The 6,056-nt window shown below is 38.3% G+C and overlaps 1 non-coding gene across 1 annotated transcript; it reads left to right on the plus strand.

The window, feature by feature from the left end:
* Positions 1-3,454: 3,454 nt before the first annotated feature.
* On the plus strand, positions 3,455-3,558 carry LOC113624223 (U6 spliceosomal RNA). The gene has a single exon (XR_003434268.1). It is a non-coding gene; the product is annotated as a U6 spliceosomal RNA (small nuclear RNA).
* Positions 3,559-6,056: the final 2,498 nt, after the last annotated feature.

The following is a 6,056-nucleotide window of genomic DNA, read 5'->3' on the forward strand; positions in this document are numbered from 1 at the left end:
TCATGAGAATGTATGTCTTATCTCCCCAAGTAAAGTATAACTATCTTGAGGGCTGGGATCCTCTCTCTCACACACACCTTCATGTCCCCACAGCATAGGTGGTAGACATAGACTTGGGCACAAACTGTTGACTGATTTGGGAAGAGAAACTGCTTTTTGAAGAGACAAGGAGAACTGTATACCTGTATGGGTATGTGTAGAGTCACACATGTAAATACACAAGCAGACTTTGAGGCTGCCCTTAAGTAACTAGTAAGAAATCTCTTGTTGGTGATGCCAAAGTTTTCGTAAGACCAGTTCTCATAAAGGAGCATGTTAGATAAATGCTAATGTCAGTTCAGCCACCCGTGTAGTAAGGATGATGGTGAGACCTGATAGAATAGTTCATTCATGAGTGAAAAAAATATATATCATGGATGTTGTAGTTTTTTAGGAACAGAGGCATTTTCTTATAGCTTTCCCTGAGTTACTGCCTTAAAAAATAATAATTGAGTAACACTTCTTTCATAGTTGTACTTTTAGAAATTTCTCATAACTCAGTCTTCATGGCAGAGATGCTTTCATTAGGACCTATATTAGTCTCAGTAAGTCAGGTATCTTAAATTAGAATGCCCAAGGAGGAAAGAGGAATCCCGAATGTTTGTTCTCATTGTACCGCCCGTGAGCTTGTGTGACTTGATCTTATAATATATGACTTGTTTTGTATCCTCTTAAGTGGGATTTTTCAGAATTAAATGTCCAAAATTAGGAAACATATTTGAAAGTAAATATACTCTAACAATTCAAGATCTTCTTTATCTTTTATTTATTTATTTAATTAATTTATTTTTGGCTGCATTGGGTCTTCGTTGCTGCGTGCAGGCTTTGTCTAGTTGGAGTGAGCAGGGACTACTCTTCATAGCAGTGCACTTGTTGCAGAGCACAGGCTCTTTATGACTCTTTTGTTATTGCTGGTTGCTACAGTTGCATTTGCTTTTCTCCTGGGTTTTGTAGTTACTTGTAAGCACACGTTTCTAAATTCTTACTTTCTTAAAAATGTGGAAATGTATGCTTTCATGGTGGCAGTAAGTCAAAATAATATTTCCTGTTTTTAAACTTTTGTCCAGATGTCCTAGGTCTCCAGTGATCTGGGAGAAGGAGAGATGGGATTAAGTTGGATGTTGGTATTGGAAGAATTTTCTCTGTTGGCTTGATATTTTCTAGAAGCAGCTTATTTTTCCTCTTTACTATAGAAATGAAAAATAAAAAACTGAAAACTCCTAGCTCTGTTTTGCTATTAAGCATATATAACTCCAAATTTAACGCATAGCTTCACAAAATATTTCCAGCGCCCTCTGACCCTACATAAAAGTACATTCACTTATGGTATGAAATATACATTCCAATCAAATGTGGTATAAATATGTCATAGGGTCATAGTAAATTACAACTAAAGGGCCCTGGAGACCTTCTGGTTCACCTTGCCCCTTCCTATGTCCTTTATCCCATCTAAATGTTAGCACAGGCCGCTGTGCTCCCACTGGGTTGTGATTTAGACGTCGTCACCCGTAGGGAGACCAGCTTACCCTGGTTTGCCTGGAACTTTCTTGGTTTTAGCACTAAACGTACCCGCATCCTGGGAAATTCCTTAGTCTCAGGTGAACTGGACACTTGGTCACCCTAGTGTCAGGGCACACCTCAGAAACCTGGTTTTCAGACTTTTGATTCAGTACTCTTTGGACATACTTTTTTTTTTTGGTAACTTCAGAAGGCACGAAGGATTTCTCTTAAAAATATTTTCTTTGGGACTTTGGGGCCCCTTTTTATAGGTCATATAAAAATCAGGGGCTTCCCTGGTGGCACAGTGGTTGAGAGTCCGCCTGCCGATGCAGGGGACACGGGTTCGTGCCCTGGTCCGGGAAGATCCCACATGCCGCGGAGCGGCTGGGCCCGTGAGCCATGACCGCTGAGCCTGCGCGTCCGGAGCCTGTGCTCCGCAACGGGAGAGGCCCGCGTACCGCAAAAAATAAAATAAAATAAATCAGATGTTGCTTTTAGATGCTCTAGATGTCAGGAAGGAGGACTTGGGACCAGTGTATAGGGAACTCAGATTTTCAATAGAGTTTTTTTTTAATTAATTTATTTTATTTTTGGCTGCATTGGGTCTTTGTTGCTGCGCACAGGCTTTCTCTAGTTGCGGCGAGCGGGGAACTACTCTTTGTTGCGGTGTGCGGGCTTCTCATTGCAGTGGCTTCTCTTGTTGTGGAGCACGGGCTCTAGGTGCGTGGGCTTCAGTAGTCGTAGCACATGGACTCAGTAGTTGTGGCTCGCGGGCCCTAGAACGCAGGCTCAGTAGTTGTGGCGCACGGGCTTAGTTGCTCTGCAGCATGTGGGATCTTCCCGGACCAGGGCTTGAACCCATGTCTCCTGCACTGGCAGGCGGATTCTTAACCACTGCGCCACCAGGGAAGCCCTTCAATAGAGTTTTTAAATTGCAAAACTTCACGGTTGTGCATTCATTCACATACATGCAAATAAGTGCAGTTATTTCATAGTTTATCATTGCATTATTTAGAAGGGCCAGGCTGAGAAATGTCATAACTGAAGAGGAAGTAACATGGGTTGAAACTTTAATGGAATGTTCTGGAAAAATTCCATTTTGGTCAGGGAAGGTTTCATACACTTCTCTGTTTGTTCAGCATGCTTTCATATGGTGTTTTGCTTCCTGCCTTTCCAGACCCATCTGTACTTGGAGGACTGGGCATATCAGTTCTGCCCCTGAAAAGTAAACTAATAAATTTGCTGCCCCATGCTGTTGAGCTTTCCATAGACTTGTGAAATGTCATCCACAAGCACGATTATATTGTCCCATTCTGTCATTAACTTTTATTTTTCTTTTAGCAATTCCACACTTATGCCTAAACTTTCAGATTTTTCCAATTCTCCCAGACATTCCCAATAAGCACTTAAACTTTTGACTGTTGGTGTAGCTCAATTGTGAGTTTATTATTTGTTACGGAATTGAATTGGATAATCTGCATTTATGCTATAGTTTGAACAAATTAATTTTATGTAGCTTTGATGAGCATCCTTTGATTTATATTTTAAACTATCAACACTATACCAATATACACTTAGTGGATGAAAGCCAGAGGGAGTATATATTATTGGGAGTTCACCTACCAGGACTAAGTAATGCTATATCATTTATGTCTGGGGTAGTGCTTTTACTTAATTTATGCAATGTTGTATTGAAACTAAAACTAAAATTTACCATGACTTTGTACTTGGTAGGTTTTCCCCTCCTACACTTCAATTACTTTAATTGTTTTGAAATAATTCTATAATTCTGCCCATGACAGAGTGGAGGCCATTTGTAGTGTTTAATGTTATAAAATGTTTTTTTTTTTTTTCCATTAGAGAAAAGAAGTGTTAGTAATGACAGGTGTTTTGCTGTATTAAAATACAGGGATTTTTGCTCGCTTCAGCAGCACATATACTAAAATTGGAGCAATACAGAGATTAGCATGGCCACTGCGCAAGGATGACACGTAAATTCATGAAGAGTTCCATATTTTATTTTATTATTATTATTTTTTTCGCGGTATGCGGGCCTCTCACTGTTGTGGCCTCTCCTGTTGCGGAGCACAGGCTCCAGACGCGCAGGCTCAGCGGCCATGGCTCACGGGCCCAGCCGCTCCGCGGCATGTGGGACCTTCCCGGACCGGGGCACGAACCCGTGTCCCCTGCAACGGCAGGCGGACTCTCAACCACTGCGCCACCTGGGAAGCCCCGAAGCGTTCCATATTTTAAAAAATAAAATAAAATACAGGGATTTATTCAACTTAACATATTGCTTTTTAACTGTATGTTACAAACTTGATCTTGGAGCCCCAACGGAATTGCATGCTTTCCTTCTCTACAATGCAGAGGGCAGGAGAATTTTACTTCCTTAGTGGAGAGCAGTATTTGAGTTTAAATCCTCGACTCTGATACAAGAGAATTGTGTGTGTGGCCATAGCTGTGCATATTTTTTTTTCCTCATTTTTTTAGCCATAGCCACTCTTTCATATGAAACATTTGGAAGTAAAATGCAAAATTATGAAATCAATATAAGGCTTAGCTTTCAGGTCCATGTGAAAGGCTGTTTATTTTTGTTCATTGAACAGAAGTGGAAAGTTTAGATTTTTTTTGTTTTGAGATAAACTGCCTAACTTCTTACCTGTATTTTTTTCTCTTTTTTTCTTACCTGTATTTTTATTCATTCGATAATCTTTACCATTGGAAGGGTTTTTTTAAAAAATAATAATAATACAAATTATATAAGTATAGTATAGTTTTAAAATTAGAATAATGGGTCATCGTCCCCTTCTTGAGAGCTTTGGCTTACATAAGGGAAATCACCTTTAATTAGCTCTTCCAGTCACTCAGTGTAAAAAGGTCGGAAAGTAATCGAGCATCTGTATGTTTGTGTCTTTTTATTAAATACAGTTTTTATTTATGCACTTTTCTGTGCTGCAGTGCATGGCAGAGATAGGAGCATTGTAGCATGCAAGAAATAATTAGGTGCATCCCCTTTTTGTAATAAATAGATTTCCAAACATTAGTATGAAATTTTTTTTTGTAAATTTCATCATATTTCATATACACCATAATGGATGTGTATAGGAATTCGGTTAGGGAATCCTTTTAACCTGTGAGTCATCCTTCTGTTGTGTTATTGTCCCCTGAACTATATGTTTTTTAGATTTTACTTTTCATGTATGTAAGAATGAGGTCTCTTGTGAAGAACATACTTGCATGGGGATCAGACTCATATCAAATTATGGAAAAGCTGCTATGTGTGAAATAAGATTTGAGGAATTAGAACATTTAACTTAATGAGAATTGTTATCAGCTAATTTTTATTATCTTTTGGATGTGATTTCCTGATCCCCTCAAAAGTTTTCTAAGGGGTAGCTGGGGATGAAAGGGTGGATACCTTCTTTTTATTGCCTCTTCTAAATCTTTTCTGCCTTTCCCTTTCTCAGTTTAGTAATTCACATCTTATTCTGTTTAAAACCACACAAGTGAGGTTAAACATGTCTTCACCATGCCAAGAGGCAAGTGAGTGGCTAGGGAGGGGAGTGAGAAGTAGTAACTAGATATTTGACTAAATTGATGGATCAATTGTAAGCATTGTGGTTTTGTTGATAAGCTTTAGGTGATTTTGGAAGGCTAGTTAGGGGAGTTAAAAAGTGGAACTAAATAAATATGAGGTGGTCTTAACAGTATATTTATGTATTTTTTACAAATTGAGATATAATTCACATACCATGAAATGTATCATTTTAAAGTATATAAATCTGTGGGTTTTAGTATACTCACAGAGCTATGTAACCATCACCACTAAATGTGCTAATTCTAGAACATTTTCATGTACCCCATACTCATTTGCAGTAACTCCTCATTCCTCCCTTACCCATCTCCTGACAACCATTAATCTCCTTTCTGTCTCTAGGGATTTGCCTATTCTGGACATTTTGTGTAAATGGAAACATGTGGCCCTTGTGTCCATCTTCTTTCACTTAGCATAATTTTTCAAGGTTCATCTGTATTGTAGCATGGATCAATACTTCATTCTTTTTATTGCTGAATAATATTCTATTGTATGGATGTACCACATTTTGTTTATCTATTTCTCTTTTGATGGACATATGTGTTATTTTTACTTTTTGACTGTTGTGAACAATGCTGTTATGAACATTCATGTACAAGTTTTTGTGTGAACATAGGTTTTTCATTTTCTCGGGTATATACCTAGGAATGAAATTCCTGGTCATATGGTAACACCATGTTTAACTTTTTGAGGAACTGTCATACTATTTTTCAAAGCAGGTGAACCATTTAGCATTCCCACTGGCAATATATAAAGGTTCCAATCTCTTCACATCCTCCCCAACAATTATTCCTTGTCCTTTTTTTTTTTTTTTAAATAATAGCATCCTGGTCGGTGTGAGTTAATATCTCACTGTGATTTTGATTTGCATTTTCCTAATGACTGATGATGTTGAGCATCTTTTCATGTGCTTATTGAT

The sequence above is a fragment of the Aethalodelphis obliquidens genome, unplaced genomic scaffold, assembly GCF_003676395.1.
Source record: "Aethalodelphis obliquidens isolate GAN/ISIS:26980383/991018 unplaced genomic scaffold, ASM367639v1 scaffold12, whole genome shotgun sequence".
Classification (NCBI taxonomy): Eukaryota; Metazoa; Chordata; class Mammalia; order Artiodactyla; family Delphinidae; genus Aethalodelphis; species Aethalodelphis obliquidens.